Genomic DNA, 25,955 nt, shown 5'->3' on the forward strand with positions numbered 1-25,955 from the left:
TAACTGCTTTATAGGTAACAATTTAGAATCTGTGCTTCTATCTTATCCTAGTGAGAGTAGGAGCAGATTGCATTGATTCCTGACTCTTTTTGGTTAGAGAGTGAGTGTCTGTGCTTAACATACCTGATCAGGCTGGTTGCTATTTGAGGCATCTACCAGAAAAAGGCTACAAGCCTGCAGACCCTTGCATCATCTGGGACAAGACTGTGGATCACCAAACAGGCCATGGCTTGCTTTTCTTCTAGAGACTGCTGCTAAAACTAGCTGGTTTTAGCTAGAACTAGCCAGTTTTTTAGTTTCAGCACTCAAAACTGTTGCCCTGTGCTCAGCACTTGCTCAAAACTCATTGTAAGCACTAAATAAACTAGAAATTACTACAGTACTTGACTTTCCTCATTTGTCAAGAGGAAAACAGTTATTAGTACTTAAATTAATAAGCACCTATCCAGGCATGTCCATGGGTCAGCACCCGGTGTTTTCTCCTGTCCACCTGATTAATCTGGGAATCTTGGGGCAATGTAGCAATTGCCTCATGTACACTGACAACCCTCTCCTCCTACCACCCAACACTACAACCTGTGAGATATGCACATATATAGCCAAACTGGAAGCCAAGCTCTCTCCAGCCAAGACTGGACTAGACAGTGAAGAGGAGAAGGTTAACACCTGCACCACACCACACTCAACACATAGTCCTTCAAAACCCACACTACCAAAACCCACACATAGAAACACAAAGCACACACCCACATTCATGGAGGCTCTCAATAAAAATCTACCCAATCAGCAGAGACCTCCCAAGCTGAAACCCAGACAACCCTCCCAACACTACCCAAATGACACATAGCCCACCAAATCAGTGTGCCACTCAACCTCAGCCCATAAGGCAAACCAACGTACCCAACACACTAGTCAAAGGTGACCCTATAGTCAGGTACACTGATGTCCCACTCACCAGAATAAACAAGGAGAAAGTTACTGTCAGCTGCCTGTTGGGTGCCAGGATCCACCACATAATGCATGCACTCACGTCACTTCACAACAAGTACAAATACGACTCTGTCATTGTCCATGTTGGTGTGAATGACATGAGATGTACCCCCCTGGACTACATGAAATGAGACATGGAGGAGCTCTCGCTTCTTGTAACCCAGGCAGGCATGTCCCTAGCCCTGAGAAGCATCCTGCCATTGCCCAGAATGATACCACAGTACAAGGACAAAATGATTGACTTCAACAATTGGCTAAGCTTCTGGTGTCATTCGAAGTGGATCCAGTATCTGCCTAGGATGACATGGTCGACAGACCACAATGCTTTGCCAGAGATGGCCTGCACCTGTCGCCCGTGAGATTCCAAATACTGGCTAAGGCTCTTGCCACCCCATAGTGCCTTTTTTAGAAAAGGTTCAAATGCTAAATTTACCACCTTAACAGGTACAAGCAAGCCAAATCTGAGGGTAATGCTACTCAAGGCTAGAAGTCTAAACCTCAAAATGCACTCACTTGAGGCACTCCTTAAAATGGAGAACATCGACATCTGTGCAGTGACAGAGACCTGGTTCAAGGCACCAAACAGCACCCCTGCATTACCAGGCTATAATTCACACCACACCTTTAGGCTTTCTAACCTGGACCGAAACACTAAAGGCAGAGACATGTGCATATTCATTAAAGATATCCACACCTCCAGGCTAGTTGCTCAACATAATGCATCTGAAATTATCCAAGTGCAACTAACACTGGGCAAGACTGCAATCCAGGTTGTAGCTTATTACAGATCCCCCACCATGCCCCAGGATTCCCACTCTTCATTTCTTAAGATGCTGGAAAATATTAGGGTACAACCCAATACCTTAATTATGGGAAATTTCAACCACCACACCATCAAATGGGAAAAATACTCATGTACTAACTCATTTGCTCAATGTTTTCTGGAATTCATAAATTCCAATGCCTTGGATCAGCTTGTCCACCCTCCCACCAGGGGAAGCAATATCCTGGACCTGGTCATTACCAATATGGGTAACTCATGTTCCATGCCAGAGGTCATCTCCTCGCTGGTCAGATATGACCACAAGCTTATCACCCTAGACATCCATATCCCACCCTCCCATTAAGGAAACCACCATCAAAAACTACTCCAAAGCCAACTTCATGCTTCTTAAGACAGAAGTGGCAAACTTCACAACATCCATGCAGACAGAAAAGAGAGGTATGACTGCTGAATCTTGCACAAATTAGCTGTATAAGCACATAAACGAGTGCATGGATCATGCCATCCCCAACAGAACCAAGATGCTATCCTCCAAAAAAAGGAAGCCAATATGGTGTTCCCATGCCATAAACAAACTCTGCAATAGAAGGAAGAAGCTGTTGAAAAAAAGAGTAAAATCCCAAGATTGTAAGAACTCCCTGGTCAGCCTCAGCAAGAAGCTGAGATCCCTCATAAAATCCTCCAAAGCCAGTTATAAAAATAAAATCACCACTGATTCCAAAGACACTTACAAAGCATTCCACAGCTATGCCAAGATTCTCAATGGCAACACTCAGATCTGTTCTAAGCTACAGCACAATATACAGAACCAACCGATATTACCAACATCCTGGCAGATAGGTTCAGTGCTAACTTTACCCCCTCTCACCCTCCAAAGGGCCAGTCTTAATACCAAAAGAATGCAATTCCCCTGTAATCACGGATGATTAAGTAAAGACCACACTTTTCAAAGCCAAGAACACAGCATCCATGTGACCAGGCAACATCCCAGGCTGTGTACTGCATGAACTACAGAACGAACTGGCACCCCACCTATGTACCATGTTCAGTCATAGCCTCACCTCAGGCTATATGCCTAGTGAATGGCGCATAGCGATGGTTATCCTACTCCACAAAGGGGGTGCCACCACAGACCTCAGAAACTACCAGCCCATTAGCCTGATGAGCCTGGTCTGCAAGACCATGGGACGTATCATCCTGGAGCTTATAAACAAAGACATAGGTAACCTCCAAACCCTGCACCCCACTCAGTTTGGGTTTGAAAAACATACATCATGTCTACTAAACCTGATTGACTTCTTTGAAGCAGTCACTAGAGCTGTAGATGAGGGCAATGTAGTGTGCACAGCCTATCTTGACCTCGCCAAGGTTTTTGATACCATCCCCCACTCTGGAATTATAGATAAACTCACTAAACTGGGCATAAATTCCTATGTCACAAGATGGGTGGCCAATTGGCCCACTGACAGAACCCACACAGTAAAAGTAGCCGACTCCAAGTCCAACTTCAGACCAGTGACGAGTGGAGTACCACAGTGTTCGGTCCTGGGTCCTCTCCTGTTTAGCATCTACTTCCCTGAAGTGCAGGCCAACACAGAAGGTCTTTGTCTAACAAAGTTCACAGATGACTGCAAACTGGGAGCCATAATAGAATCACCTAATAATATATACATTCTACAAAAGGGCCTCACAGAGACAGATGCTTGGTGTCAAAGTCATGGCCTCAAGCTCAATGCCAAGAAGTGCATTTTCATCCCCTTTGGGAAAAACTCGGTACCCGTGAACCACCACATAGGTGGTAGCTCACTAAACACTGAAAGTGTGATGAGACCTCAAGACACAGGTGGACAGTAGTCTCTCCTTTGATAAGTACATCCCTACAGTAGTCAGGAAATCCTTCTATGTGGCACACCTCATCACAAAAGGGTTCTCCTCTAGGAAAAAGGAGGTCATTGCTCCTTTCTACTCATCCCTCATCAGACCCATTATAGAGTACAATCCCCCATTTGGCATGTATCTCACAAGACACCTTCAAAAATTGGAAAAGCCACTGAAATACCTCACTAAGAGGATTACCGTCCTCAAACAGATGCTATATGCAGACCGTCTTAAAAAACTCCAGCTCTACTCCATCACATATCACCTTCTCAGAGGTGATCTCTGCCTAACATACAAAGTTATCTCAAACCCAGAGCTGTTGGACATGCTACACTTGAAATCCCAATCTCTCCGAACTACATGCTCCAGGGACCAAAACCTTGTCACCACAATAAACAGAACATGCTGGAGGGATAGATTCCTGTCCGAGAGACTTCCCATACTCTGGAATAAACTACCCATTCATGTCAAGCAAAGCTCCTCATTGGCCCTCTAAGAAAAATCGTGACGACTGGATGGGAAATAGAAAATTCACCCGGGGGATCACTTCTGCGGCACTGCTTGACAGGGGCACAGGAAAATAATTTTCATGGGTAGCAAAAGCCAGGGATATCTTTTTGGCTAGCAAGACTGTCACCGTAGCAAGAGATTCTCTAGTTCAGTCCTCAGCTGGGGTGCCTTCTGTGTACAGCCTGTGTGGCATCCCTGTGCAAACATGGATTCTCCCTTGTTTCCCCAGTTTCCTCCCACCTCAAAAGAAATGCAGTAGGTGGACTGGAAAAGTGTGTGTGTGTGTGTGTGTGTGTGTGTGTGTGTGTGTGTGTGTGTGTGTGTGTGTGTGTGTGTGTGCGTGTGCGCGTGTGCGTGTGTGCGTGTGTGCGTGTGTGTGTGTGTGTCTGTTTGATATTGAAGAATGGTCTGACACTTTACTTCTATCTCCTCTTGTCTGGCAATTTACTTCTATCTCCTCTTGTCTAGTAAACTGCTCAGATTGTGGTGGCTGTGAAGTATAGGTGTGGGATGTAACTCATAAGCATGGTGGCTGCTGTTCATAAAGTCACTGTGAGAGTCAGATATGACCTGTAAGCATGGACAGAGTGGATAAACAGCACACTTACAAAAAAATGTGCATGTGCACACTGACTGTGTACTAAAAACCTGATGTATACTTAAGTTTACCTTGGTATATGTCTGTAACTTACACTTCATTTAAATAATTTTTTGTAAATAATCTGTGGCTATGCTTAACTATGGTGTAAGTGTTCTTCCCAAAAGTATTAAAATATAAATGACAGCACCCAATACACAATAGGCTGAAAACAACCCTGAAAGAATGAAACATTGAATCATATGGTGAAATTTGAAAGAACATGCATAACAAATAGCAGTCTCCTATTATTTAGAGGGATATTTTTGGAGGTACAACCTACAATCTTCTATCTAATACCACATACTAGTCTGAACTCCAAGTCAATGTAGCTTCAGAGAAAGGTAAAACTTACAAAATCATTGATTTTGAACTGCAATGAAGTATTCCCTTATGTCTGATGGTGTACAATCTTGAATAAAGTCACAGGAGCATGAGGGATATAAGATGGCTTACCTCAGTTGCAAAACATAAAATTACTGCATATACCCACTTGTCAAAACAATACAGGAGTTATATTCAAGACTGAGAAATTACATGTGTGCGTCTATAGATATGTATGTTACCCTGATACCATGTTCCAAAATATGCCCACAAGCTATCCTATAGTTTAAATTATAAAACATGTATAAGGCTATCATGTGACAAATTTAAACAGATGTTCATATGAAATTCAGGAAAAATGTCATCACTACATGCATACATACATAAGGATTCATATGATACTGGTAGTATTTATTTATAGGCAATGTATGTAAGTGAGTGTATTATTCTGCATACAAACCAAATGGCTGTATGCACATGACAGGTAGGTCTGAAAGATGTAAAAAGGATATGAAGAGGAAGGAGGAAATTATGAGGGAGGTCATGAAAAAGTGTAATGCCGTGTCTTTTTTCATATGCCTGATGCAGTAAAATGTTACTAAAATGGCATTTTCTTGATTTTGATGTTGTAAAATATCTTAGTTCATAAATTAACAAATGTTTCTGAAAAAAAATCTTCCCCCTATTGGTCACCAAAAAACATATCCACCAATTGTTCATAGACCCTGCAGTGCAAAGATGTTGAGGTACAGCTTCTTTAAAGTGGTCTGTACCACAGGAGATGGTGTAATGCTGTCTAATACCATACCTCCTTCCCAAGAGATGTCTGCATACTATGTCTTCATACAAATCCCCTCCACACACTGCATCTACTCCAGGCTAGGAGGTGTTATCTGAATCAGGATCCCCTGGTCAAAAGTCAGCAAGGAATTACCCTCCTCCTATATGGGAGTGAGGGTGAACTGCATCATAATGTGTGCTTGACTATGTCCAGGAAGGTAGCATGCCACACACATGTTGCTGGTTCATAGGTTCATAGGTTCATAGGCTGGTACTCGGCTATCAGCCCTAGGGCCTATACAAGCCTAGCCATAACAATTCCTTGGCTATTTCTTCCCACACTATTTACTTCCCTGGACCCCTGTCTAGCAGGGTGACTGATGTGATCCCCGGGGTGAATTTCCTTTCTCCCATCCAATCGTCAAGGTTCCTTTTGAAGAGGGCCAAAGAGGCACTCTGCTTGACATGTATGGGCAATCTATTCCAGAGTCTGGGAAGTCTCTGGGTCAGGAACCTATCCCTCCAGCATGTTTTGTTTATTGTGATGACAAGGTTTAGATCCCTGGAGTGTGTTGCTCTGAGGGATTGGGATTTCTTTAAGTGTAGCATGTCCAACAGCTCTGGATTTGACATGGCCTTGTATGTTAAGCAGAGATCGCCTCTGAGTAGACGATATGTGACAGAGTATAGCTGGAGTTTTTTAAGGCGGTCAGCATAGGGCATCTGCTCTAGGCCTGTGATTCTTTTAGTGAGGTATTTCTGTGGCCTTTCCAGTTGTTGCAGATGTCTTAAGAGGTACATACCAAATGGGTCGTTGTATTCTATAATGTGTCTAATGAGGGATGAGTACAGTGGGACAATGACCTTCTTTTTTCTGGATGAAAAGCCCTTAGTGATGAGGTGTGCCACATAGAAGGATTTCCTGACTGTTGTGGCGATGTGGTTATCGAAGGTGAGACCACTATCCACCTGTGTCCCTAAGTCTCTTATCACACTTTCAGTGTTTAGTGTACTGCCACCTATGTGGTAATTCACTGGTACATGTTTTTTTCCCAAAGATGTAGGTGCAGGCAGTAATAACCATGCCTCTCACCCTTCCTTCAGTATGTGGAATAATCCTAGTCACTTTTTGTAACATATATCTCTAGTCAATAACATGAAACATGGTACTTCATCAAAAGAACATATTATATGCATATATTTATATCACAGCTGTATTGTAGATAAAGAATCAGTGACAAAAGCCATATAATACTGTGGGAAGAAATAGCCAGGGAATTGTTATGGCTAAGCTTGTATAGGCCCTAGGGCCAATAGCCTAGTACCAACCTATGAACCTATAATAATGGATGAAAAGGGCTGCAATCAACAACAAATTTGAAATATGTCCCTTATGTATTTGCAAAGTTGGTAAGGTAGCATCTTTTGCATTGACACACCATGCATGTTTATGTTTGCTATGAAACTGGTTACCAAAAGTATATCATTATTTTAGTAGCTACACTCCTCAGCACTTTTGCCAGAATGTCACATATTTTATGAGGAATAGATGAAATATATGAGACAATATCAGGGATGGCCTGTGAGATCAGGTACATATTTTAACTATGTTGTGAGCTTACACATGAAAGACTTTTTACATGTTATAACTTATTATATAGTAGTAAAGGACTTCACCTCTCGGGTATGCCAGACAAGCACACTGTTTTTGAAAAACAAACTAAAACTGCATGCTATGACAAGATGTTTTTCCTTTCTTAGGGATTCAGGGAAAGTGTATGTACAGCAGGTTGGGCTCACATACTATGCTTATTTAGCTCCCTAAATAGTGTGAAGAAGTGCCATTTCATAGATCTGCTTGGTAGCCTTTCTAGTTTAATTTGATGCCTCCTCCTCCTTAATTTTTTCTTTCGTTGCAGTTCGATGTATTGCCATTTGATTGCAAGTGACCCTTAGAGCTATTATGTTACTTAGTCACACATTCAAATGTATGTCCCTAAATGAACACCAACAAATGTGCAAAACACTCACATTTTCTGAGAATATTGCAATAAATCTTTGCACAGTTTATAACGTGTTCATTAACAAAAAATATATGTTCTGGTAATGGAAATGAAGAGCAAGGAGCATCAGCTGTTTCTTTTCAAATTCACACAAAAGTTTGATGAAATGTATTTCTGTCTATTAAAACTGACTTGAGTAGAACTGTAAATTATTGCACTAGATGACATATTCTAGGTAATCACAACATCCTGTGAAAATTCAGTCTGGCTATAAACAATTCTAGCCATAACATGTGCTGATAATGTTTGAAAATCCTATATTGCTTACTCAGTTTCAGGGCAATACAATCACTTGGAAGATCTTGAGTTGCTAAGTGCCTTGTAAAAACATTTAATTACTCTTCAACTTTTTGCATGTAAACATGGAAATTCATCTTCATCATTTTTTGTAATGTATGGTTGGAATTAAAAAAACTGTTACAGAATGAGTAAGCACTGAGACATGTAACTCAGCAACTGCCAAGGTGCAATGCACAAAACTGCACATAACACATGACATTCACAGCTCTGCAAAAAATGTATCCAAATTAGGTTGAGTAATAGCACTAGAAATTTAAATTTAAAAGTAACACATAATTTATCTGACAAGCTACTGGATAATAATGCAATAGAAAAATGTGAATAGAGCAAAGACAACAAGGTCTCTATGCAATACTAATTTAGAATGTGAATTTTGAAGTACAATGCCCAGCGCAATGTGAAGTGTACTCAGTTGCCTGAAGCTCACCAAACAGGCTAGAATATAAATGGACCGATTACATACATGTGACACACATCAATGACATAGCAGGAAATTGCGGCATTCTGTGGTGTGTGCCTACTGCATGCAGTGCGTGACCACACTACTTGTATAAGTGGATGTTAGAGTATTCAGCATAAAAATGTATTGTAGAACATTTGTGAGATGTTAGAATAGGTTTCTGAGTCAACTTGCAGATGAGCTCAGCAGATACAACCAGTTAGTGAGATAGTGACTTCATAAGCTATAATAACATAAGATAGTGCCCTCAAAACATTAACACATTAGAATCATTATTATTTCTGACATTGCATGAGATGCATTTAGAGAAAAAGATGAAAGCTCACAATGCAAATTGTATGACAATCACTGGACTGTGTTCATAGTCTAGGTGAACGCTTTAAGGATATCCGCATTGCCTGCGAATGAGCATAGCAAATCCATGATTCATAGATACCACTTACACTAAAGTATGATGGGCATGAATAACCTAAGCAAATTAAATCAAAATGAGATGTAAATGAAGAATAATGTAAACCAGCATATGCTAATGAAGCATTCTTTTGCCTATTTGCAATTCACAGTGAATTTTTTCCCGCTTTTCTGCACTGTCCACAGATGCGTTATATAAAGGTGAGTCTTGTCAAGCCTATGTACTTTTCAGTCAATGAAAATGTTATCACTTGCTGCCAGCCTTGATATTTCCCATTGTGAGCTGCTTCTCTTGGCTGAGCCAAAGCCACTTGTGCCCAGCAGCACTTGCCAACCAAGAAGTGGGAAATTGTTGCATGCAGTGATATCTGTGGGCTATGCTGTGTTTTTATATAGCCTACTGCCACTGCTCATCAGGAATTCCTTCTCATCTTCAAATAACTATTTATTTATTTTTTTATTTAAGAAGAGGTGCTAATATTATTGTTTACAAAAATCATGCCTGAGTGCTCACTCACTCCAGTTTAGTGATGTCTTAAAGCATCATATAAGTAATAATCAAATTTGTAACTGTCTTGCACAATAAACTGTAGTGAGGTGGTTTATGTAAGTATGCATGTAATGAATGTCCTGAAGTGGTTCATTTAGTAAAAACTGTCAATTCAGTATTTAACATGAGTTCATACCTTGCATTTGAATGAAAATGTATCATATTTTTTTTTATTATACAATGCTTTCTCAAAGTATGTTGTCTCTTGAGGTACTGTACATCACATTATTTTATTTTGTCAAACACAATAATTTGTCATTTCAGAGACAAAAAATATCATCATTTGTGCAGTAGTGAGGATGTAGTGATGACAGTGTTTGTTTACATGGCAAGATGCTTATTTTAGTCCATATTTTTCTTATTAGTGTTTCCTTGAAAACTTGCATATTACTACCAGGGGCGGCTCGTGGCATCGGGCTGCCGGACTGCAGCCCCCTCAAAATAAAAAATAGAAAAAAAAAATTTTTAAATTTCGCGCATGCGCAGTAGTCCCGACTACTGTCGGTCTATGTGCATGCTCCAGGCAGTCCGGCAGTCCCCATAGGGGGACACAAGGAGACGTCTGTGCACTTTTAAAGTGCACAGACTCGCTGGGATTATGTGTCGCGTCCGGACTGCAACAGCAGCAGTCAGGACAGTCTCGTCGGGAAGGAGCTTTGCTTGGGATCTCGTCGGGAAGGAGCTTTGCTTGGGATCTCGCGGGTCTTTGGAGTATTGCGCGGGCAGGATGTACGTTAGCTGGATATATTCAGGTAAGTGTATGGTGCTTTTTACTTTTATTTTACAATGTTTATACTGGATTGACTTTATGGTGTGTGTATGGTGCTTTTTACTGGATTGACTTTATGGTGTGTGTATGGTGCTTTTTACTGGATTGACTTTATGGTGTGTGTATGGTGCTTTTTACTGGATTGACTTTATGGTGTGTGTATGGTGCTTTCTACTGGATTGACTTTATGGTGTGTGTATGGTGCTTTTTACTGGATTGACTTTATGGTGTGTGTGTGTGTGTGTGTGTGTGTGTGTGTGCCCCAGGTGCTCATGGTGGTGTGGTAGGGAATACCTCAGGCTTGAACCCTGTACCCTCTATGCAGGTGTTAAAGACTTGAGTTCCCTACCCACCACCATTTGTAAAAAAATTGCAGATTTTTGCCTCATATTTGATCTGATCTGTTCCTCATAATATCTGTGGTTTGTAAATGTTGCAATGCTTGATATTTGATGGTGTAGTAGTAGCATTGTTGTCTCACAGCTGCAGGTTCTCAGGTTTGATTCTTGGCTGGGGTTCCTTCTTTGTGGGGTCTGTTATCTTCTCCCTGTGTTTGTGTGGGTTTGCTTTTATTTGATGTTGCACTGGTAGCATTGTTGCCTCACAGCTGCAGGTTGCCAGGTTTGATTCTTGGCTGGGGTTCCTTCTTTGTGGGGTCTGTTATATTCTCCCTGTGTTTGTATGGGTTTGTTTTTGTTTGATGGTGCACTAGTAGCATTGTTGCCTCACAGCTGCAGGTTCTCGGGTTTGATTCTTGGCTGGGGTTCCTTCTTTGTTGGGTCTGTATCTTCTCCCTGTGTTTGTGTGGGTTTGCTTTTGTGTCCTCCCATGTTACAAAGACATGTCTGCATTATTTCTTCCTGGGCCTCTGCTGAAAATTGTTTTTTTGTTCCAAGTCAGACTGTCCTGATTAAAAAATGTTAAATAAAATTGACAGGCATTTGAATTTCAGACTTCAGGTTTCTGAATGTTTAATTCCTTGCATATTTGATGGTGCAGTGGTAGTATTGTTGCCTCGCAGCTATAGGTTTTCTGGTTTGATTCTTGGTTGGGGTGGCTTCTGTGTGGAGTCTGCATCTCCTCCCAGTGTTTGTGTGGATTTGCTCTGGTGCCCTGCCATTTTACAAAGACGTGTCTGCAGTATTAATCCCTGCGTCTCTGCTGAAAATTGTTTTTGTTCTGTCAGCAGTAAAATTGACAGGCATTTGAATTTCAGACTTCAGGTTTCTGAATGTTTAATACTTTGCATATTTGATGGTGCAGTGGTATTATTGTTGCCTCACAGCTCTAGGTTTTCTGGTTTGATTCTTGGTTGGGGTGCCTTCTGTGTGGAGTCTGCATCTCCTCCCTGTGTTTGTGTGGATTTGCTCTGGTGCCCTGTCATTTTACAAAGACGTGTCTGCAGTATTAATCCCTGGGTCTCTGCTGAAAATTGTTTTTGTTCTGTCAGCAGTAAAATTGACCGGCATTTGAATTTCAAACTTCATGTTCTTCAGAATACATAGTAGCACAACCTTTTTTCTAGCAATTTTCTAAGTTTATAAGATGAATATTTTAAATTTGTCCCTATTTTTGGGACTGTATTCCCCCATTATTGGCTTCGTCCAGGTTTTTGTGCTAAGGTTGACAGCTATGGCAAGAACTGAATTCACTGAATATGTTTGAGGGCTGTATTCCCTCATTACTGGGTTTGTCCATGTGTTTTGTACTAAGAGGTTGACAGCTATGGTGAGAACTGAATTCACTAAATGATAGCCGTTTAAGTTTCAGTCTTCCTCTCTTTTGCAAAGCAGCTGATGTGGCGTAGTGGTATGTTACTCTGACTGTTTTTTGCTCAGGGACCTTGGCAGTAAAATGTATGGTGGCAACACAACATGTTATTCTAGCAACTTTCCAAGATTATACAAGCAATGTTTAATGTGTCCCTGGTTTTTGGGCTTTTGACCCCCCCCAATACATTTTGGCTTTTTCCAGTTTTCTTGAGCTGCGAAGTTGAGATGCAGTTGAGTATTGAGTAGATTTTACAAGGAGCTGAGAGCTGCAGGGGAATAGAAGTTTAGTGCTTTGCCTAGTTAATACTATAGCACAACAGGTTGTGTACTTGCTTTTGATGCAGAAGGCTGTGGGTTCTACTCCCACAAGGGGTGGATCCTGCCATACTGAGAATGTTCTCCTTGGTGAAGATACTAACTATGAGTCTGTTATCAGTTTGCCATCCATTTCCTCTTGCAATATTATTACTAGCTTATAATTTTTTAATGTAATATAGGCAATTTATTCCTGAGGGGCAACAGACACTTTATTTTTTGATGAAACCATGAAATATAAAGGTGATTGCTAGCAGCAACCGCTTCATTAGTTACAGATTTCTTTAATGTGGAATTATTTAGATGACTTACTTCAGAGATTGTGCATATTTACTGATAATGGACTGTAGAATTGTGCATATTTACTGATAAAGGTGGACTGTAGAATTGTGCATATTTACTGATAATGGTGGACTGTAGAATTGTGCATATTTACTAATAATGGTGGACTGTGGAATTGTGCATATTTACTAATAATGGTGGACTGTAGAATTGTGTATATTTACTAATAATGGTGGACTGTGGAAGTCTGAGTAGACTTTTTATGATAAATGTTCTCAACTGGGCAGTTTTGCCATTATGGGTGCATATGGTTTGTTTCATTGCTTACTGGAAAAATGTTCAAAACAAATTTAAAACACCCCCTAACAAGTGTACTGTATTGTACAAGGAATATAATTTTAGTACAATGAGGAAGGTGTATCAAAGAGCACATGTATGTTTCATATGCAAGGGGCCTATGATTTGAAAACAGCCCAAAATTAATCTTTATCTGCCACTGGCTAAATGTATTTTCTTTGAATGTGGGTTTCAATGCTGTTTCAATGAATGTGAGTTTCAAGGGCAGAGAAGTTTTAATGCTAAGTTTTCATTGTGAGACTGCATTGCTTTGTTTAACAGATGACTTAGTGTTTGTGCTGTAAAATACAAAATAAAACTTTCAAATGAAGTCCAACTCATCATAGAAGTAAAGCAGTATGCACATTAGTGTTTATGGTAAATGGAGTGAAATAGCCAAGTAATGGTTTATTGGAATGGCTGCAGAGGCTCCATTCAACCATTATTTTGTCAGGGGGGAAGGGCAGCAAACTCAGACAGGCCCAGCTGAACTATACCTCCCAACTGTCCAGATTTTCAAAGAATGAATAGATTTTTGCTTCTTATTTTTGGTTTGTTCTTCATAAAATTTGTAGTTTTCTGGCAAATCATTTAGGAATTAAGTCACTAAATAATAAGTTTCAGACTTCATAACCTTCAGAAAAATGCATGTTAAAGTAAGAGCTGTTCTATCAACTGTCTCAATTTATACAAGAGCAATTTTTAGTACTGTTTATATGTGCCCCCAATATATTTGGCCTTGTTCAGATTTACTGCATTAACAGGTTGAGAGGTACATGCAAATAAATTGCTTTATAGAATTAGGCATAGCCAACCTCTCAACTGTCCCCAATTTTTGGCTCAAAATGTTGCTCTTCCCCTAATAATCCCTCCATAAAATAGCAATTTTGGAAGAAAACATGGAGGGTTTACAATTAAGAAATAACTGTAATAATCAAAGTTATAGATTACTTGAAATGCATGTAGATTCTTTTATTTTGTCAGCTGCTCAAGGTAGCAGTACTAATATTAAAGTGTCCCTTCTTTGACAGGTAGCAGCTGTATTGTGTGTCTATTTTATATTTTTGCATCACATTTTTGGTCCATTTTTCATAAAATTGTGTTTTTTGGCAAATTAGTGACAAATCACTAAAGACTGAAGTTAGAAAATTACAGACATTTGAGTTTCAGATTTTATACCCTTCAGAAAATTCATACTAATGCAAGACCTATTCTATTATCTTTCTAAGTTTATTAGAGCAATATTTAAAAATTGTCCTTATTTTTGGGCCTTTGTCCCACTTTTTTGTATGGCTTTGTCCAGATTTCTTGCTCTTGAGGTTGAGAGGTATGACAAATGTGTCAGTCCATCACAGTCAGCCAGAGAGATTTCAAATTGTGACATGCTTGTTGCACCCCACTCCCCCATGTAGTGAATCTGGATGTGTCCAAGCAAGGCAAGGAGTAGTTGTATCTACCTTGGATGGGGAGGACACACTGCATAAGTACTACAGTGGCTTTTCATCTGTCCTTGATTTTGCAGAATGGTCTGGTTTCTTTCATATTTTTGTACTGTTGATTTATGCTTATTACTCAAAGTGCCTGTTGCTCTGTGTTTAAGTAGCAATGCTTTAATAACCATAAGGTAAGCTTGTCTGAGATCGTAAGATGCAAGTAAGCTTTAATAAGCATACTGTTAAAGAATTGCCAACATTGAAAGCCTTTCTGTTGTTGCCATGCAGAGAATACTTGACTAGATAATGTATAAGCCTTGGGTATTAAAGGACAGGATTCCATTATTTTAAAAAGCTCATTACACTTGTTGGAGACTTCCAGTCATTTCTACAGACTTTACCCATAAACTAAACAGAATGCCAATCATGTGTGGTCCATAACCTGCACAGTAATCCTTTAAGCAATGTATCTTGAGCTTGTTTCTTGTTTGCTTTTCATTTTTTACTTTTATCATGTTTTCCCCATGAAACAAGTTGTTAGGCAGCAGGTCTTTTTTGGATAAGAAACATTTTTACAAGTGGGGGCATCACATAGATTTCTACTTTCAGCATGTTACTTGGTACTTTAATAAAGCTAAATATATTATATATTAGAACTGCAGTGCAAGGAGAAGTGGTTTGAGTTGAGTGCTTCTGGTTTTTCTTATACTTGATTTTGACTGACATTCCAGTAATGTATTTAAAAAGTAATTTATTTTTTCATGCCTCACAACCTTTTGTTTCCATCTAGATATTAAGTAAGCTGTCATGCAGCCAATGCATTGAAATATTTTTATTCTTCTACACTTATTTTTGTCTAGATTGGACTTTCATAATGATGGTTTGCCACCCAGGGCAGCATATTTAATTAAAGTTAGTTTTTTGTGGTTTTGTGCATAGCCCCTCCCCTTTCTGGTTGACCACACCCCTTCCCCTTGACCCCACCCATTCAGCTGTCTCCTGCAGCCCCCCTGTGATTTGAAGTCACCAGCCGCCACTGATTACTACTTTTAAGTAGATAACTTGTCAACCTTAACAATGTCAGTGAATACAGCATTAATGGTGTTAATCACTGCAATCTTATGTTATGACATACATCTTTCTTTCCTCAGTTCAATGAGGTTTAAGCAGTACCATTATAGGAATGAAATGCATCGAGTTACAAAGTGTCCCGAGTCCCCCACCTCTTTTTTAAATAATTTATTCCTCTTCAAGTTAAAAAATCACCTGTGTATGTGAAGATCAAAGCATAACTCATAGAAATGTCATGCTCAATATACAGTAGGTCAAGGTTTTAATTTGTCATGCACATCTCTTAAAGATAGGCTAGGTGACGGTGCAAGTAATTTTGAAAAGGGGCTGCCATGAGAGCTGGATGGTGAGTTGGCCCAATTTTGAGACTAACGATGCTGATGATCCTACAGACACTAATCTGGCAGTGCTGTGACACCATGATTGTGACTTCAAATTAGAAGTTCTGCTAGTTATAAATAAACACTGTTATGACCACTAATGAAACCAGTTCGCATAATGTTTAATGTATTCACCTCCCATGCACAAGGTACAAGCTTTGATCCTGACGTCTGGCCAATGCCTGTTTGGAGTTTTCATGTTTTCCCTGTGTCTTTCTGGGGTTCCTCCCACCTCTGAGAGGCATGCTGATTGTTTCCATCTCAAACTCACCAATGAATGGAGCTGTGGGCAGCAGTACAGACTCTACATGGTGCCCTATGGGGGAAGAGTTGTATAGATCATCATCAACTAACTTCTTTGGGCATCTACTGTGGTGGTCAGTATCCTCAAGATAAAAGAACACAGATCACAGACTGCATGCCGTGGCAGTGGTAGCCAATCAATAGTATAAAATATGGCTCTAGATGATTTGGTGAAGTTGACTAATGTCACCAAATGGGCATGGGTATTTGCTGCTGATAAGTGGGTTGAGGAACCAGCCTACTCTGCCCTATACCAGAGACCCATGCTAATGGTGGGAAGGGTGTGTTTGCCCACCATAAAGCTCCACAGCCCTGGATCAATAAGCTCCTGACTGGGCGGTGTCCAGTTGCCCAGCTGGGGTTATCAGGGATAGCTCTGTTGAGAAAAAGCAGGATGTAAAACCAATCAACCTGTCAAACATAGACTGAGAATTGCTACACTCAGTGTAGATTCACTGACAGGGTGCAGTTTGGAATTGGATTACATGATAGTACAGAGGAGGCTGGACATCCGATGTATCCAGGGTCAAGATGGAAGGGCAGTGCTGCAAAGCCACTTAGCTTGGGATCTAGAGTCTACTACTCAGGAGGACAGGCTAGAAATGCTGTTGGAATTGTGGTGAGAGAGAGGTTTCAGAAGGCAGTGAGGGATGTCATCAGAATTAGTGACAGACTCATGGCAATCAAACTCCAGTATAATGATAGGGCAGTAATCATAATTTCAGCCTATGCTGCACAGAAGGGTTCTGATAGTGATGAAAGCAGTGCATTCACTGAAGTAAAGCAGTTTTTCACCTTTTCAGGATGCCAGTAGATGAGATTGAAGATTGTATATAGTTATTGATCAATAATAAGATATTTTATTTATCTCTTAGTGTTTTAATGAACATATAAAATTGAGAACTATGTAAGTTAAACAACAACTTTGGGACATATAATACTTCTTTTAATTTTCACACATATATACTGGTTTTAAAGGATATAGACTTGTGTTCGCTTTTCTGTTAATGACAATTTTGTCTAATTGAAACAGAGGGGTTTGGGCTATTTAGAATAAAAGATGGGTCGGTTTTCTTGGATCGCTACACAATTCAAGCAGGGAGTGTTAGACTCCATGTGGAGTTTGAAGGATTTTAAAAGTAAGTGTTTAGTTACATTGAAAGTTTTTTTTTTATTTTTCATGGCTGTCTACAATAACAATTGTATGTATTTAATTAAACTTTTAAGTATTTATCCCAGTATGACTATTAATAAGCAGTTCTTTAAAAAAGAATTATACCTGGTGTATACAGGTAATTTTAAGAAAGTTACATCTACACTGTTGACCTGTACAAAAATGACATTTATTAATTGTATTTCCATAAATGTTAAATGGATTGAAGAATGGTTGGAAGAGGGTAGTCTAAACAAATATTTGAAATTACTTAACTCTCAAGTTATTTTTTACAAGAAACACACCTACTGACAGAAGATAAAGGCAGACTTAATACTAAGTCACATACAGAACTATCTCAAAAACAAGCCACCCTGGTGGAATCACAGAATCAATTGGATGTATAACAGGAGGAAGAAAATCATGGTAAAAATTAGGAAGTGCAGCACCCAACAGGATAAAAGCACTCTCATCAAACTAAACAAACAACTCAGAGGACAAAGAAAGTCTACCAAAGCCAAATTTCAGGTAAGTTTGGCCTCACAGAGCCAAGGACAACAACAAACATTCTTTAGCTTTGTCCACAATCTCAAAGGCAATACACAATCGTGTGCAGAGCTCATTGTAAATGGAGCCACCTATACTGAGCCAGAAGATATAGCAAACTTTCTGGATGATAAATTCAACTCCAACTTTACTCCTCTCTCCCCCTCAACCTTCCCTCGGGAAATATCATCAAATATACCTCCCCCTACTATTGCTAGGAAACAGGTCCTTAATGCTCTTTCTAAGACCAAGAACACTGCATCAATGGGCCCAGACAATATCACAGGATGCCTTCTAAATAGTATGACACCTAACCTATCAGAGCTTCTGGAATTGCTATTTAATTGTAGCTTTCAAACAGGCTTCATGCCTCATGAATGGAGAAAGGCAATAGACATCCCTGTGCCCAAAGGTGGGCCATCTACCAACCCTGGAAACTACCAACCCATAAGTCTCACTAGTCTTATATGTAAAGCCATGGAAAGAATTATCATGAAGATGATCAATAGACATATAGTAAACCTCCAGACACTGGACCAAACCCAGTTTGGTATCATCAAGGGCAGATCATGCCTACTCAACCTGGTGGACTTCTTTGAGAAGGTCACCAAAGCAATGGATAATGGCAAAATTGTTCACACTGCCTACCTTGACCTGGTGAAGGCATTTTACAAAATACCCCACTCAGGCATTATTGACAAACTCAAGAGGTTAGGTACAAACCTGCATGTCACCCGGTGGATAGCCAACTGGCTCACAGACTGGACCCAGGAAGTTAGAATTGGGGAATCCACCTCTACAAAGAGGCCAGTCACAAGTGGAATCCCTCAGGGATCAGTCCTTGGACCACTCCTTTTTGGTATTTACTTCCCAGACATCAAGGCCAATGTCAGTGGTCTCTGACTGACTAAATTGGTAGATGATTGCAAATTAGGAGCTGCTGTTGAATCTTACACTGATGCAAATGTTCTTCAGGAGGGGCTGACACAAACAACTGGTGAGAGACATGGACTAAAACTAAATGCCAAGAAATGCATAATAGTATCCTTTGGGAAGTCATCCATCCCTGGTAACTATCATATTGACAACACACCCTTTAGATCTGACCCAGTAGTCAGGGACTTAGGGGCATACATAGATAGTAATCAAGCCTTTGATCATCACATGTCAACAATGGTGAGGAAATCATTCTATGTTGTGTAACTTATAAACAAAGATATGGCATCTAAGTCCAAAGAAGTCATTGTTCCACTGCATTCGGCATCCATCAGACCTATCATTGAGTACAATGTCCCCTTTGGTATGTACCTAACCAGGCATATCCAACAACTGGAATGTCCACAGAGGTTCCTCACCAAAAGAATACAGGACATAAGTAATATGTCCTATGCAGACCGCCTCAAGGCCCTATCCCTGTATTCTGTCTCCTTCAGGCTTTTGAGGAGAGATCAATGCCTGGCATACAGGGCATTGTCAGACCCCACTATGATGGACCTCCTGCATGTCCATAAAACTAACAGTACCAGAATTACCTCTTCTAAAGACTTAAATCTTGCCTGTGATATAAATAGGACCTGCTGGAGTTATAGATATGTATCCCAGAGACTAGCCCATCTGTGGAACAGGCTCCCCATCCATGTGGAGCAGAGTTTCTCCCTAACCCAGTTCAACTGTAACTTGGACAATTGGATGGGAAACTGGAACTTCATTCCTTGTTTGGAACCTATGTCTCCTATGCAAACAGGTAACCTGTAAATGCTTCATCTCCTAGGCCCATGCTTACACTTATGAAGGGTATCAGAACTTGTCAGAGATTTGGGATGCATTGCTAGGCTTAAAAGGCCCTTGTGGTTGTTAGCCTAGTACACACCTCTGAACCTAAGTATTACTCCATGTTATCTAGTTCACAATGTAAAAAAAAAGAAGAGTTGCTATATTATTGATAAATTCTTTGCCTATGCCTAAAATCATAGAAACATATGTGGATGATAAAGGTATGCTTTGTTCTGTTACCCTAGAATATAATAAGAGAATATTAGCACTTATTAGCTTCCTGGAATAGGAATTAAAGCTGTTGAACAACTTCTAGAACAAGTAATTCAAATTTCAAAAGGCAGCATCATACTAGCAGGAGATGTTTTTATATATTGCACCAATAGATACATACCTGTGGAAGCATGGAAGTGTTTAGGTGAAATGGCAGTGGAGTTTTTAACTAGATTGTTTAATGAAATCTTGGAAAGTGAAAGGATGCCTGAGGAATGGAGAAAAAGTGTTTTGGTACTGATTTTTAAGAATAAGGGTGATGTGCAGAGCTGTAGTAACTACAGAGGGATTAAATTGATCAGTCACAGCATGAAGTTATGGGAAAGAGTAGTGGAAGCTAGGTTAAGAAGGGAGGTGATGATTAGTGATCAGCAGTATGGTTTCATGCCAGGAAAGAGCACTAGAGATGTGATGTTTGCTCTGAGAGTGTTGATGGAGAAGTACAGAGAAGGTCAGAAGGAGTTGCATTGTGTCTTTGTGGACTTAGAGAAATCATATGACTGGGTGCCTAGGGAGGAGTTGTGGTATTGTATGAGGAAGTCAGGAGTGTCAGAAAAGTATGTAAGAGTGGTACAGGATATGTACGAGGGTAGTGTGACAGCAGTGAGGTCTGCGGTGAGAGTGACGGATGCATTTAAGGTGGAGGTGGGATTACATCAAGGATCAGCTCTGAGCCCTTTCTTATTTGCAATGGTGATGGACAGGTTGACAGACGAGATCAGACAGGAGTCCCTGTGGACTATGATGTTTGCAGATGACATTGTGATTTGTAGTGAGAGTAGGGAACAGGTGGAGGAGACCCTGGAGAGGTGGAGATATGCTCTAGAGAGAGAAGAAAAATGAAGGTCAGCAGGACTAAGATAGAATATATGCGTGTGAATGAAAGGGAGGATAGAGGAAGGGTGAGCATGCAGGAAGTAGAGGTGGTGAAGGTGGATGAGTTTAAGTACTTGGGATCAACAGTTCAGAGTAATGGTGAGTGTGGAAGAGAGGTGAAGAAGAGAGTACAGGCAAGATGGAGTGGGTGGAGAAGGGTGTCAGTCAGGAGTGATTTGTGACAGATGAGTACTAGTAAGAGTGAAAGGGAAGGTCTACAGGAGGGTAGTGAGACCAGCTATGTTATATGGGTTGGAGACAGTAGCACTGACAAAAAGGCAGGAGTCAGAGCTTGACATGGCAGAGTTAAAGATGTCAAGAATTGCACTGGGTGTGACGAGGATGGACAGGATTAGGAATAAGTATATTAGAGGGTCAGCCCAGGTTGGAAGGCTTGGAGACAAAGCCAGAGAGGCAAGATTATGTTGGTTTGGACATGTGCTGTGGAGGGATGCAGAGTATATTGGGAAAAAGATGCTAAGGATGAAGCTGCCATGTAACAGGAAAAGAGGAAGGCCTAAGATAAGGTTTATGGATGTGGTGAGAGAGGACATGCAGGTGGTTGGTGTGACAGAGCAAGATGCAGAGGACAGGAAGAAATGGAAACAGTTGATAAGCTGTGGTGACCCCCTAATGTGAGCAGCTGAAAGAAGAAGAAGAAGAAGCACCAATAGATACTAATACAAGAGGTAAATGGAAAATACAGACATCAGAAATGGCACTTTTAAAGTTCACTGAACTATTTCACCTTCAGGACGTAAATGATTTGTCAGATCCAGAATCATATTTTCATTACTCACATAAACATAGAACACAATCCAGAATTCACAGGGTATATGTCTCCAATGAGGTGATAGATAAACCAGGAAAAGTTAAAACAGTATCTTGACTACTTTCAGAATGCAATGCAATCACTTTTGAGCTGTTTTCATATATAAAAATAGCTTGAAGATCAGGAGAATACTAACATATATAAATTGCTTAAATGATTTTAAGGACTTTCTTTTATAGAAAGTAACAGTACAGGAGATATTTCAGAAATATATCTATGAGGGGCGTGGCCAAGGATGAACACAGGATAGCAGCAGCTTTCTTCAGCTCCACCAATTTCATTACACTGACAGGAATTAATTACTTAAAAAAATAATTTTTGAAGTAATTTTCTTTCTAAATACGTTTGTTTTATATAGTTCTTGAACTATATCTAAAAAAGAAAGGAAATCTTAACAATATTCCTGTCAGAAATCACTGTGGAAATTTTCCTGTCAGTTTATCAGTCTGAAATGAGTTCCAGTAAGACAAATTCTCAAGACTCCAGCATCCAGAAAGAACTTCAGTCTCTGATAATTATAATCCAGCAACTTACTGATAAAATAGATACTAAAATAGACACCTTCATAGAAAAAACTACAAAACAAATAGACTTGTTACATATGGACCTGCAACAACAGAAGAACCAGATGACAGGCATAGAAGAAGCTGTGAATGACATGGAAAATAGAATCCAAGAAGAGGAAATCAACATTGAGTTTCTGCTGAAACAAAATACACATTTACAAACAAAGCTGGATGACCTGGAAAATAGATCTAGGCGCAATAACATTAGGATTTTTGGACTGCCAGAAAATATTGAAGGTAACAATATTACTTATTTTTTAACAAATTGGCTCCCTAAAACTTTAGACTTACCAGAAGCATTCTCTTTTGGTATCGAAAGAGCACATAGATCTATAGCTAATACTAACTCTAACAAAAAATATCCTAGATCAGTTATAGTTAGATTTATATCATCTTTTGATAAAGAGATGGTTCTTAAATCTGCTTGGGCTAAAGCTCCTGTTAAGATTAATGAGACAACTGTGCATTTTGACAATGACTATTCTTCCATGGTAATAGCTAAAAGAAAAGTTTTTCTGCCACTAATAAGGGAGCTTAAAAAAACACAGTTTAAAACATACCTTCTGTTTCCTGCCAAGCTTAAAATCTTCCTTCCTGATGGTCCTAAGGTTTTCGATGATTTAGACTCTGCTTTACTGGTTGTCAAAGAAAAAAGGATTTTGGATAAAATAGAAGAAATGGAATGGGCTAGTTCTTCATTAAAGAGATTGGCAACTGAAGCTTCGTGGAAGACTTCAGAGAAGAAGAAGAGACTAAAAAACAAATGATTTGTTATATGTTTTTTTTCTCTCTCATCATTTTAGTTCATTATTAATATTTTTGAATATAGTTCCTGCATTTCCAGAAAGCCACAAATATTTTGGAAAAGATTTAATCAAAGTTATTCTCTATGTGCAAATAAATGTTTTGTTTCATAACCAGTCAAAATACCTGAAGATTTAATGGCAAGCTGTGATTCAATTTGTTTCTCTTTCTGAAAAGAAGTAAGGTTAGTAATTTGATACATTTTTTTATCTTTACCTTTTTTCCCTTCTCCTTTTATTATTTTCTTTGTTTAAACAATGACATTCTATTTAGATTATGTAGTGGGTAAAGGGTGGGGGAGGGCAGGGAGGGAACAGTAATGAAAATATCATTAATAGAATAATAACATATTTATTCCTTGTAAAAGTTTTTATAAGTTCTTCAAATGCTATTTCTAATTATACTTTCTTGATTATACTGCTTATTCCTGTTTGTAAATAATCTGTTATGCTTTAACTAATAATAATCAGAACTAAATAAGAGTAAATAATATGTTTTATTTTTAACTCTATTAATATAAACAGTAAGTAACATTCCATTGTATATACTTCTTACAGCTTTCTCTTACATTTTTTTATTTCTGCCTCACACCCTTTTATTTTCTACTCTCTTTTTCTTTTCTTTATTAATATATAGAAATGCTTTTGATTGTGTGGGCACAGTGAATAATAGGATTTGTATGAAAATTGAGTTGGGAGAAGAATGTTGAGTTTTATTGCTTGTTGGTAATTTTGGGCTTAATTTCACTTACATAGAGGCTGTAATGATCTGTGGAATACATTGTGAAGGTTTTGTCATGTTTAGATGCATTTACACTGCTAAATGAATGTTTGTCACTAGTTTTTAATAAGTTTCCCGCCAAAATGTTAAGAGAGACAATCTGAGATGTGGGCTGTCTCATGCACAGTGTTCATGAGTTACTTCAGAAGCTTCAGCTCACAGAATTCTCACAGAGAAACTGAAAGCAGTTAGTATAACCTTTGACATAGTTATCACACTGACACACCACAGATTCAGGAAAATACTCTATTCATAAAATATGTCAGTTATAATGTTTTGTTTCATAACCAGTCAAAATATCTGAAGATTTAATGGCAAGCTGTGATTCAATTTGTTTCTCTTTCTGAAAAGAAGTAAGAGGCTGTAATGGTCTGTGGAATACATTGTGAAGGTTTTGTCATGTTTACATGCATTTACACTACTGAATGAGTGTTTGTCACTAGTTTTTGATAAGTTTCCTGCCAAAATGTTAAGAGAGACAATCTGAGATGTGGGCTGTCTCATGCACAGTGTCCATGAACTACTTCAAAAGCTTCAACTCACAGAATTCTCACAGAGAAACTGAAAGCAGTTAGTATAACCTTTGACATAGTTATCACACTGACACACCACAGATTCAGGAAAAATACTCTATTCATAAAATATGCCAGTTATAATGAGTCTAAATTATGTAGTTTCTTGTAGTAAGTAAATGTCTTATTTTAGAAGGCATAGAAAATGAAACATTTATTTAAATGTTTTTGAAAATCTACTTAACAGCAGCATAATAATCTGTGTTAAAAATTTGTGTTCCAAACATATACTTTACTATAACTCATTTAATTTATCTGATTGACAAGCATAAATAATCTTATAACTCTATTCTGGAAGAAATGTCATGTGATATATTTTAAAGCAGTAGGTTAGCATGATTGTAAAATCTGGTTACTAAAATGTGTTTGCTGTGCATTATTTTGTATAAAGCAGACAGATTTATTCTAGGGACAGCAAGTAGGATAGTGCTCAACAAAGACACAACTCAGTGAGATCAGATATATATATATATATATATATATATATATATATATATGTGTGTGTGTGTGTGTGTGTGTGTGTGTGTGTGTGTGTGTGTGTGTGTGTGTGTGTATGTATGTGTATGTGTGTGTGTGAGTGTGATGGCTTTTTTTTTATATAATAATGCAAGTGTTTCTGAGAATCTGCATAACTATCCAATATGATTTATAATAATTTCTATGAATACAATATTTTACTCTATTGACAAAATGAATGTTTGCCACAAGTTTTAATAAGTTTCCCGCCAAAATGTTAAGGGAGACAATCTGGGATGTGGGCTGTCTCATGCACAGTGTCCATAAACTACGTCAAAAGCTTCAACTCACAGAATTCTCACAGAGAAACTGAAAGCAGTTAGTATAACCTCTGACCTAGTTATCATACTGACACACCACAGATTCAGGAAAAATACTCTATTCATAAAATGTCAGTTATAATGAGTTTAAATGATGTAGTTTCTTGCAGTAAGTAAATGTCTTATTTTAGAAGGCATAGAAAATGAAACATTTATTTAAATGTTTTTGAAAATCTACTTAACAGCAGCATAATAATCTGTGTTAAAAACTTCTGTTCCAAACATATACCTTATTATAATTCATTTAATTCATCTGATTGACAAGCATAAACAATTTTATAATTCTATTCTGGAAGAAATGTCATGCGATATATTTTAAAACAGTAGGTTAGCATGATTGTAAAATCTGGTTACTAAAATGTGTTTGCTGTGCATTATTTTCTATAAAGCAGACAGATTTATTCTAGGGACAGCAAGTAGGATAGTGCTCAACAAGGACATAACTCAGTGAGATCAGATATATATATATATATATATATATATATATATATATATATATATATATATATATATATATATATATATGTGTGTGTGTGTGTGTGTATGTGTGTGTGCATGTATGTATGTGTGTGTCTGTGTGTATGTGTGTGATGGCT

This window comes from Protopterus annectens, chromosome 11.part0, assembly GCF_019279795.1.
Source record: "Protopterus annectens isolate FY-2018-M chromosome 11.part0, PAN1.0, whole genome shotgun sequence".
Lineage (NCBI taxonomy): Eukaryota > Metazoa > Chordata > Ceratodontiformes > Protopteridae > Protopterus > Protopterus annectens.